Below are 11,553 nucleotides of genomic sequence, written 5' to 3' on the forward strand. Positions count from 1 at the left end.
CCCGATGCTCCCTTGGGCCTTCATTTGGGTCGTGCACCCATGGAAACCCCAAATTTCATTCGGATCGTGCACACATGGAAACCCCAAATTTCGTTTGGGCGGGTCGGGTTGTGTCGTATGTGTGTGCCTGTGCAAATGCGTTCAGGTGAGTTGGGTCGGGTCATGTCGTGCTATGTGTGGGTGCTCGGGAACATGTGGCCATGCAAAAAGTGCTATGATGTGACCACCCATGTGCCTTCTGCACGTTCGTGCGACTTATTTGCCCGATGCTCCCTCATGCCTTTGCTCAGGTTGTGCACCCATGGAAACCCCAAATTTCGTTCAGGCGGGTTGGGTCATGCCATGCGTGGGTGCTCGAGCACACGTGGTAGTGCCAAAAATGCTTAGTCATGACCCCCCGTGTGCCTTCTACACGTTTGTGTGGCCCATTTTCCTGACATTCCCTTGTGCCTTCTTTCGGGTCGTGCACCCATGGAAACCCTAAATTTCGTTCAGGTTGTGCATACAAGGAAACCCCAAATTTTTTTCTGGTCGGGTCATGTCGTGTCGTGTGTGGGTGCCCATGTAAATGTGTTCCAGCAAGTCAGGTCGGCTCGCTCAATCCGGTCGAGTCGTGTCGTGCTGTGTGTGGGTGCGCGGGCACACGTGGTTGTGCCAAAAACGTTAAGTTGTGACCACCCATGTGTCTTTTGCACGTTCGTGCAACCCATTTGGCCGACGCTCCCTCGTGCCTTCGTTTGGGTCATGCACCCACGAAAACCACAAATTTCGTTCGGGTCGTGCGCCCATGGAAACCCCAAATTTCGTTCGGGTGGGTTGGGACGTGTCGTGTGTGGGTGCCCATGCAAACGCGTTGGGACGGGTCGAGTCAAGTCAGGTTGGGTCGTGTTGTGTCGTGTGAGGGTGCCCAAGGCACATGTGGCCGTATAAAAAATGCTAAGTTGTGACCGGGGGTGGGCTTTGTGCACAATCTTGCTGCCCGTTTACCCAACTCTCCCTTGTGCCTTAGTTTTGGTCATGTGTCATAGCCCATGTAAACGTGTTCGTGCAGGTCATTTGCTGTGTAAAAACTCGTTTGAGCGAGCCGTTTTCCATGTAAACTCATTGGGGCAGGTCATTTGAGGGTGCCTGTGTAAACTCAGGCGGGTCTTTTGAGGTCACACGTGTAAACTCATTTCGGCAGGTCAGTTGAGGGCACCCATGTAAACTCATTCGGGCGGGTCGTTTTCCATGTAAACTTGTTCAGGCAAGTCATTTGCCATGTAAAATCATTCGGGAGGGTTGTTTGAGGGCGCCTGCATAAACTCGTTCAGTCCTGTCGTTCAGTGTGAGGGCGCACCCTAGCACACAAGACCGTATAAAAAATGCTAATTTGTGACCCAGAGTGGGCTTTATGCATGTTCGTTCAGCTCGTTTTCCCGACTCTCCCTTGTGCCTTCGTTTTGATAGTGTGAGCGCCCATGTAAACTCGTTCGGGGGGATCATTTGATGGCGTTTGTGTAAACTTGTCCGGGAAGGACATTTGAGGGCATCTGTGTAAACTCGTTCGGGCAGGTCGTTCGAGGACATCAGTGTAAACTCGTTCGGGTGGGTCGTTCGAGGGCATAGATGTAAACTCGTTCGGGCGGGTCATTTGAGGGCGTCCATGTAAACTCGTTCGGGCGGTTTGTTCGAGGGCGTCCATGTAAACTCTTTCGGGCGGGTCATTCTAGGGCGCTCGTGTAAACTCGTTCAGGCGGGTCATTCTAGGGTGCTCATGTAAACTCATTTGGTTGGGTCATTCAGTGCACACTGGGGCACACGAGCCCATATCAAAAATGCTAAGTTATGACCTGTGGTGGGCTTTGTGCATGTTCATGCAGCTTATTTGCTTTTCCCTCCCTTGTGCCTTCTTTTCGGTCGTGTGGGCACCCATGTAAACTCGTTTGGGAGGGTCATTTGAGGGCGTCTGTGTAAACTCCTTCGGGTGGGTCATTTGAGGGTGTCCATGTAAACTTGTTCAGGCGGGTTGGGGGAGGGTGTCCATGTAAACTCGTTCGAGCGGGTCGGGCGAGGGCGTTCGTGTAAACTCGTTCTAGTAGGTCGAGCGAGGGCATCCGTGTAAACTCGTTCGAACGGGTTGGGCGAGGGCATTCGTGTAAACTCGTTCAGGTAGGTCAGGCGAGGGCGTCTATGTAAACTCATTCAGGCTAGTTGGGCGAGGGCATACATGTAAACTCGTTCGGGCAGGTCGAGCGAGGGTGTTCGTCTAAACTTGTTTGGGCGGGTCGAGCGAGGGAATCCGTGTAAACTCGTTCAGGCGAGTCATTCGAGCGAGTCGGGCGAGGGCGTTTGTGTAAACTCATTCGGGCATGTTGGGCGATGGCATCTGTGTAAACTCGTTCGGGGGGGTTGGCCGAGGGTATCTGTGTAAACTCGTTCGGACGGGTCGGGTGAGGGCGCGCCCGGGCACACAAGCCTATATAAAAAATGCTAAGTTATGACTCGGGGTGGCCTTTGTGCACATTTGTGCAGATCATTTGCCTGACTCTCCCTTGTTCCTTTGTTTCGGTCATGTGGGCACACACGTAAACTCGTTTGGGCGGGTCATTTGAGGGCATCGTGTCAACTCATTCGGGCAGGTGATTCTAGCATGTCAGGCGAGGGCATGCATGTAACTCGTTTGAGTGGGTCAAGCGAGGGCGTCTGTGTAAACTCATTCGGGCGGGTCAGGCAAGGGTGTGCCTGGGCAAACGAGCCCAGATCAAAAATGTTAAGTTGTGACCCAAGGTTGGCTTTGTGCACGCTCGTGCAACTCATTTGCCAGGCTCTCCCTTGTCCCTTCATTACGGTCGTTTGGGTGCCCATGTAAACTTGTTCGGGCGGGTCGTTTGAGGGAGTCTGTGTCAACTCATTCAGGCGGGTCGTTCGAGCGGGTCAGGGGAGGGTGTCTATGTGAAATTATTCAGGCATGTCACTCCCCTACACTGGTAGTACTCTTCCAATCGCATTATACCGAGGTGCGGCGCTACCAACCATTTTCTTTTCACCAATACTTACGATTGTAGAATATGCCTAACATTCCATACTTCGTTTATTTTTCATTATCAAGTATTATCTTTGTCCTTTATACAAATGAAAACCCATACATATTCATCATCAACAACAATTAACACATATACAATTGCACAATAGAATAAAGGGAGGGGAAACTCCCTGCAATATGAGTCTGCCCGAATCAATATATATAATCTTCTTTTATAAGTACACGTTAAATATTTGGAAACCCCAAATTTACACTTAGCCAAATTTCCAACTTCGGAAAACTCGATTTCCCATCTCGTCGGCACCTCCGCACGGTTGCCACATGACTCACCAACCATTCGTTCACCTCATCGCATGATCATGTCATTTGCCCAACTTGGTCACGCCTCATCGTAACCAAGTCGCCACACACGGGCACCTCCGCACGAGCCACACCTCCATTCACAACTCCAACACTTCACCATTTCCACCATTTCGTCATGCATGAACCACCCTACCCTGGTTGCCCATCCGCACAATTCTTCATTTCGGCATGCACGGCACGCCCTCACCTGGTCGCTCGTCCGCACGTCCACCCATTCACCCAACTCGTCCACCCAAACTCATTCACCCGAGTCGCCACACAACTTCACCCAAGTCACCCGAAAACCTCACCCAGTTCACCTGAATTACTTCACCTGGGTCACTGGACGACCTCACTTGGTTCGCCCGAATGACTTTGCCTGGGTTGCCCAACAACCTCGCTCGGTTCGCTCGAATGACCTCACCAAGTTTTCTGCCTGACGACCTGACCCGATTTTTTTGCCCGACGACCTCGCCCGAGTTCTGCCTAAACGACCTCGCCTGAGTTCGCCCTTGCCCGAGTTTGACCTCACCCGAGTTTTCTGCACGAGTTCCCTACACGAATTTTTTGCCCGAGTTTCTCACCCGAGTTTCCTACGCGAGTTTTTCACCCGAGTTCTGCCCATCATGTGAGCTCATCCATGCACCACAGATCTCCTTGATTGAACTCGTGTTTTCCGAATGATTGATGGATTGTCTCCACAAATGCTCCACCAATATATATGGGTGGGTGGCAAGTTATGTCACCTGGTAGACCCATGCCCAATGCCCAAGCTAACTCGTTCAACATGTTGCCTTCGCCCGAGTGGAGGGTCGGCCCGCCCAACTCATGAGACCACCTTCTCAACTCACCCAACATCATATAAACTTGCCTCTTAGTTCATTTCGAATGCATTTTGCACAAGTCCTTGGCATAGTGGAGTCGCCCTAACCATCGCATGGACCGCAGGTCCTTACAGGGCAGGCCGAGCGAGGGTGCGCCCGAGCGAACGAGCCCATATAAAAAATGTTAAGTTGTGACCCAAGGTTAGCTTTTTGCACATTCATGTAGCTCATTTGCCCAGCTCTCCCTTATCCCTTCATTACAGTCGTGTGGGCACCCATGTAAACTCATTCGGGGGAGTGGTTTGAGGGTGTCTGTGTCAACTTGTTCAGGTGAGTCGAGTGAGGGCATCCGTGTGAACTCGTTCGGGCTGGTCATTTGAGGGCATCCGTGTCAAGTCATTCAGGCGGGTCGGGTGAGGGCGTCCGTGTAAACTCGTTTGGGAGGGTTGGGCGAGGGCATCCATGTAAACTCATTTGGGTGGGTCAGGTGAGGGCGTCCGTGTAAAATCGTTTGGGCGGGTTGGGCAAAGGCGACTGTGTAAACTATTTTGGGTGTGTAAGGACTTTTGGTTCGGTTGACTCCAACCATGTGAAGTGCGATCAACTTGAGCCAAAGTGTGCGAATTTACATGGTAAAAATGTGCATGGATGGTTGAGTGTCGGAGAATATATAGCGTGGAGACACGTTTGGCATACCCATGGGCCGACTCACATAGAATAGAAATCTGGGCGAAAGGTTGACGGCCGGCCTTATGTATTTGTGTTATGTGAGGGTGTTTGGCACGTGGTGGATGAGTTGGCTTGGGCAGCTCGACTCACCCAACCACTCATATAAGTAAATGAAGGATGGAGCTTAGAAAGGCATCATTTGAACGCAAGTCTTTCGATGATACAAGAAGTCTGAAGAGGTGTAGCAGCTCGCAAAAGAGGCACAAGTTTAATGCACCTACTCTTGGGCAAGCACACATGGTGAAGCACGATTTTTGTATTGGGTGAAGGTGCAGGTGAGGAAAGGCGCCCGCCGTTCGATGGAGGAGACACGGGTGACTCGGGTGAGGTTGCCCACCCATTGTGCAGAGGTAAACAGGTGACTCGAGCGAGGTTGCATGCCTGTTGTGCAAGGGTGAACAAGTGACTTGAGTGAGGTCTCCCACCCATCGTGCAAGGGTGAACATGTTGGACAAAGTTTGGCTGAGGAGTGCGGTTGGCGGTCTATGTGAGGGCGCACCCGCCCAACATGAGCAAGGAACTTGGTTGGCACACGAAGGTCTTACCTTTGTAATTTGTCTAAGTATGAAACTTGGTGTTTCCCAAGTATACTTGAAAACATTGTAAAGTTGAATAATATATTGAATTCGGGTAGACTCATTGTTTAAGGAGTTTCCCCTCCCTTTATACTGTGCAATTGTGTTCTTCATTTATAATTGCTGATGATAATGAATGTGTATAAGTGTTCATTAGTATAAAGGAACAATAATAATACTTGGCTAAGAAACATAAAATAAGTAGACTAATGGTTAGGTGTAGTCCATGAACATAAGTATTGGTGAAAAGAAAGTGTTTGGTGGTGCCACACCTCGCCAAGTGCGGTTGAAATACTACTAGGCCTGGGGGCATGACAGATGGTATCAGAGCAGGTTCAAAGTGGGTGAAGCTGGTGTATAAAAGATGATACACACCTTGACAGGTGTTATCAGAGCTACTGATTCGAGCATTGAATGTTGAAGCTGCTACACACCTACACTGAATTGCAGGTGGTATCAGAGCTAATGATCAGGAAGCTGATCAGGTTGATGATGAAGAACTGATCCCACTGCACTATCGTGACAGTTGGTATCAGAGCTAGTGTTGAAGAGTTGTTGAACAGGTTCAGGTGTTGAAGCATTGGAGCTGAGACACACCTTGACAGGTGATATTAGAGCTCACGGTTGAAGTTGGTATGTGACGAAGTGGCAGGTGTGTATGCACTTGATAGTTGGTGACAGTGGAAATAGGTACTTGCAGGTGAAGGAAGTTGATTTCACATACAAGTGGAACAAGTGTTATAGACATTTTTGTGCCTTGCATCACTGAGCATGAAATGTCAATAATTAAGGGATCCAAAGTCCCTAAACATGTTGTTCCTACCCGTAGAGGAACAAGGCCAGCAAACCACAACAGTTTACAAAAGTTCTCCACCTGAAAACACTCAAAAACAAGGCAATTCTGGATCATGTCAACTGCTCCACTGAGCATCTGCGCTGACTGTCAACTGCTCCACTGTCTACCTGCGCTGAATGTCAACTGCAAAGAAGGCTACCTGCGCTGAGCGTAATTGGACAAGTGGCAGACTCATTTCTCAAAGTGTCAATGCCCAGGAAGCTTCCAAAATGACACTTGGATCAGGGAATTCGACTGGTGATGAGTAAGAGGTTCCAAATCTCCAAGTGGAAGCAAGAACCTCCAAGTGGACTCAAGAACTGAAGTGGGAGAGGACACTAGTCAGCTCCATGCAAGCCTCAAGCTGACTCATCCTTTCTCCAAAACTCCTATATATAGATCTCTCTCATGAGGTCTAGGGAGGCTGGATTGTAATTGCAAAGAATTATTGTTGGTTTGTGGTTGGACCATTGGGTGTTTATGCTTTGAAAGGGGCTGAAGAAGGAATTCCATTCTGCTGGGAAGGAGATGCTGGGTTGGAACCCCATGGGTTGTATCTCTTCCTGAACCTTGTTTATCAATCAATAAAGATTCTTGGTTCTTTCCTATATGCTGGTGTTTATTGTATGATTTGCATTAGTGTATTTGATTTAATTCTAATCCTGAATCATTTATGAATATGTATATTTTCCTTTGCATTGTGTCCTTCTCTTGTTGCATGTAGCTGTTCTCTTGTCACAGGTAGTTGTTCTCTTGTGATCTCGTGGGAGCAAAAGTAAGGAGGCAAGTAGCTGTGGACACACAAAGAGGAGAGGATTTAGATCGAGGGACAACCGAAAGATAATGGTAAGTCTACCAATCTCCTCTCTTTCATATTTCATAAAGGAAGAAACCGAAGTAGCTGCATTCGTTTGTTGCTAAGGCACTATCACGCCTTAGGTGGATAGGATCGTCCTGTATAGGCATTTTTCTCCACAAAAAATTGGCGACTCCACTGGGGAGGAACTTTGTTTTAGTCATTTTGTTTGAGTTTGCATCATTGTTTACTTCATAGACTCAACGGCAACAATCGAACCACTTTGCAAAGTAGAATGTTGCTGCTTTGATCCTTCACTGGGTTTTTGTCTATGATCTCAACAATGGACTCAAAAATGACTTGATGATCCTTTGTGATAGTCTTTAGTACCCTTTCAAAGCATCCCTCTATTTATACCTTGCTTTTGTTTCTGATTTGGCCTGAAACAGTTGATTTTTGAGCATTTTATGACCCGGAAACCAAGAGAAACGAGAGTTTCTCCTTTCAGCGCAGACACTGTGAAGGCAGTCTGCATTTCAACGCAGGTCCCGTGAAGGCTACCTGCACTGAATGTCAAACTGACAGTGTTGTACCTGCGCTGAACCAGTGTGGCCTTGTGCAGCTGGGGTTCCTTGCTGTCTTTTGCCCTGTTTTGATCTCTGTTTTTGCTGCCTTTAACTAGCATAGGTACCACCTCTGATACCCCTTTTCTTTGCTTGTATTCCGCCTCATTTTTTTGTACAAAAATACTGTAAGTGTTTTTATGTGTTTGTGGCATCATTTACAGTTTTCCTTTGCATGAGCGAAATAGTCATCCTCTAGCCTTGATTCAGATCTGATTGAGTGATTGATTGTGATCTTAGAAGAGAGTTCATTGGCTGTTTGCAGTTTGATTTATCATTTGCTTTTGCTTATTGGTTTGAATTTGTCATTTTTAAGTGTCGAAACAAGTATTTCTTTCGAAAAATCGCAAAGTGATTGTAATCTCTTCTACCCTTGCTGATTTGGGAAAAAGTAAACTTGTTTATTTTTTAGTCATTTAAAAGCAAATTCGAAGTTGTGCAAAAAGATTTCTTTGTAGGCATTTATACTAAGAAAGTGAAAAAAAACACCTGCATTGTGCATTTTTCATTTTGATAAGATTGCATGTTGGATTTAGGAAGAGTGCATTAGAGTGTGTTGATTGCTCTTTGAGAAAAGATAGTCGCTCTCTTTTCCCTTAGTAGCTAGGATTTTCAAAGTTGAAAGATTATAAAGCTTGCTTATCATCTTAGACTGCATTTAGGAATTTGTACCCATACATCTCGTGGTGATCCTGAAAGACAAACTTTAAAAAGATCAACTTAAAATATATTGAATGAACCTAACAACGCTTTGCAACATAACGCTCATTGTAGAGGTCTAGGTAGAGACATGTTCCGGCGTCGTTAAACGTAGTGACTGTCGATCTCTACGAAGGTGGGTGATTCCTCCTGAGGGACGATAGCACTAATACGGACTTGTGCTCCCACGTACCGTCGCGTATATATTGGGAGACCCCTATAGGCATATATCCTTTATCCTTAGGAAGCCGTGTCGGCCGCCCTACTGATCGCAATGCAGTGAACACAGCATTCACGAAGATCGACCACTCGTACCATAAAACGTATTCTGTGGTTTTGCGAAAGGGTTGGCACACCCTCTGCCTAGATCTCCAAAGCAGTTTCTTTTGGCCTTTTTCAGACTCTATAACAGAAAAAGTCCAACCGAGCATTTGTCACTTCAGGCTCGTTAAAACATCGAAGGAGACTAGAGTCATCTTTAGCTTTTTCTCGACTCTTTAAAACTGAAAAAGCAAGTTGTGTCTAAAGCGTCGTTAACAATTTATTTTAAACGGAACAATCACCCTTTTTCCCGCGTTGATCTTTGGGTTGAAAAGATGGAGCACACCAACCAAGGAGTTCCCCTTGGTGGAAATCCTAGTCCCTTCTCCTCTTGGGGAGATGTTGGTGCGCCCCACATGGCCACATTGTCGCTTCCAGGATTGACAATTGGCCTACCTGTATGGCTCTTTTCAACCAGTGTCGTTCAGAATGCCACCATTCCTGAATAGTCGAGTCAACAGTTAGATCAGACAAGAGTTGCCTCCCAGCCTTCTACTTCATCTTCCTCTCCTCCTTCCTCTTCGCTTGACGGAACTGGTCGGTCAAAGAACCGGGTTTCTAAGGAGAAAAAGGAGAATAAGAAGAAAGAAAAGAAGCAGAAGGAGCCTAAGGTGACTGGGGGCAAACAATCGTCATCTAACAAAAATCCACACACAGCACTCGTAAGGCCTAAATCGCCATGCGTCATATGCAGGGGAGACCACTTCCATAGAGATTGTCCATGTATCCCCCGGATACTAAGAGACTGGTCCCCCCATTTGCACAATTCGGTACCATCGACCTCTGATAGCCATGTCGATTGTTCACCGTCAACTAGTGGGAGTGAAGCTCCAAGACAGAGCGGGAAAGCTAAATTTCCCTGCAGACTGTGTGAAGGCGATCACGCCATCCACCGTTGTCCCTTCTTAGACGAGGAAAAAAGAGTTCTGGAAGATCGCCAGATATTACGAGCAAATCTTCCTCCTGGATATCAAAAACTCTTGCCTAGTCCCTCGCTAGTTGAGAATCCGGTTGACCCGCCCAAGTGGTTAGCCGAAGCACCTGTCATTGAAGATGAACCGTCTGAATCCATACCTGACGAAAGTCTAAAGGTTGAAATGGCAGTTGACCCGGTTTTGCCTTCAGAGGCTCTATCTTCGGATGACACCATCACAGAGGAGAACAAAGACGACACCGTTCAAGTTCTCTTCATCAGCACTGGATCTGATGATCAAGGGGGCAATGCCACCATTCCTTTATCGCAGGAAGGAAGTTCATCAGAGCGCTATCCGGCCGTTTACTCGGTCCCACCACCAAGCAACCTAGTTGTGTCCTTTGACTGGAACCAACTAGGCAGACCCCGCTTGCCCGCTAGCATACCATTCAGAATTATTGTCCAAATATATAGAATGGCAATGGCTGGTACATTTATTGATGAAGGGGCATCTGTGAGTATCCTTTCCTCTATTGCTTGGAAAGCGCTTGGTTCGCTTGCGCTTTTGCCTGAGATGAGAAATCTATCAGGCTTTGATAAGGGAACCAGTCGCCCTTTAGGGATCCTCCCCAAGGTGCCAATAACATTGAAAGGGAAGACCGTTCAAATGAAAGTGATGGTCGTTCAAGGACCCTTGGATTATAACCTACTCCTTGGACGAGACTATATATATTGCATGGGAGCAGTAGTCTCCTCACTCTTTAGAGTAATGTGTTTTCCGCATGGAGGAAGAATGGTCAAGCTCGTGCACCAACTTTCGTTTCCCGGATCACACATCGCAAATAGTCATATACCATCCCTAAATGGTCTATTCACGCAAGAAGTGTCTCAACCCATGGTCCATCCTCCTGATGAGCGCGAGTAATCCGGGAGGGCATGACTGGAACCCAGGGGGCATGTGTCCTGGTCTGCTTCGGCAGAGAACTTTGGGTATAAAGTAGGATTTCCGCGAAAGAATACGACTAGTCCGTACCCCGTCCGTAGAGGAAAGAGGGTTGTTCTAGAATAGGATTCTTTTGTCAAGGTACGTGGGAAGGACGGGACCCGTCGCCCACCTTTGTCTATTTCGGTAGGCATTTCCGAGGAAATGTTTTGTTTAACGAGACAATCTTTAGGTAACCTGAAAAAGGTAAGCCAAGGAAGTGTTTGGTTTAAAACGAGACAATCTTTGGGTAACCAGAAAGAGGTAAGCCTCCCTCAGTAACACAAATGTTTTGTCTTTGAGTAGTGTTCTTCTCTTGTCGCAAGTAGCTGCTCTCTTGTCGCAAGTAGCTGTTCTCTTGTGATCTTGCGAAAAATCTATTAAAAATTGGACTAACGAGAAGACAAGTATCGTTAAAACTGAAATAGCAAGACGACAAGTAGCTGTGAACACCCAAAGAAAAGTAGAGGTGAGAAGGAGGAGGGGCAACCTTGAAATTGTATTTTATACCTGGGGGCATGCAAACCCTTTTGGAGTGCAAGCAAAGAGTGGTTATTTATCTGTTTTTGGGGTTAGCCGTTTCCAAACTTGCATAAAGGAAGGGTGAGGAGTAAAGCGCAAGAGAGATGAAGCTCCTTAAAAAATAGCAATCTCCATTGAGACACTCGCATCATATGACTGGTATAACGAGCAGTTTTAGCATAAAGTTCATGCTCGTTAAAAAATAAACGCAAGATCCGAGTAGTTTTAACGCGGAATTAATGCTCGTTAAAAAATAAACATAAGCTTTGAGCAGTTTTAGCGGCGCATTCAAGCTCATTAAAAAATAAACCCATCCCGGTAAATAACCATTGAAGTATGTAACCTGATCAACCATAAAAAGACCTTG

This window comes from Pinus tabuliformis, chromosome Q, assembly GCF_031772625.1.
Source record: "Pinus tabuliformis cultivar Carrire ecotype Pingquan chromosome Q, CPIR1, whole genome shotgun sequence".
In the NCBI taxonomy this organism is placed as follows: domain Eukaryota; kingdom Viridiplantae; phylum Streptophyta; class Pinopsida; order Pinales; family Pinaceae; genus Pinus; species Pinus tabuliformis.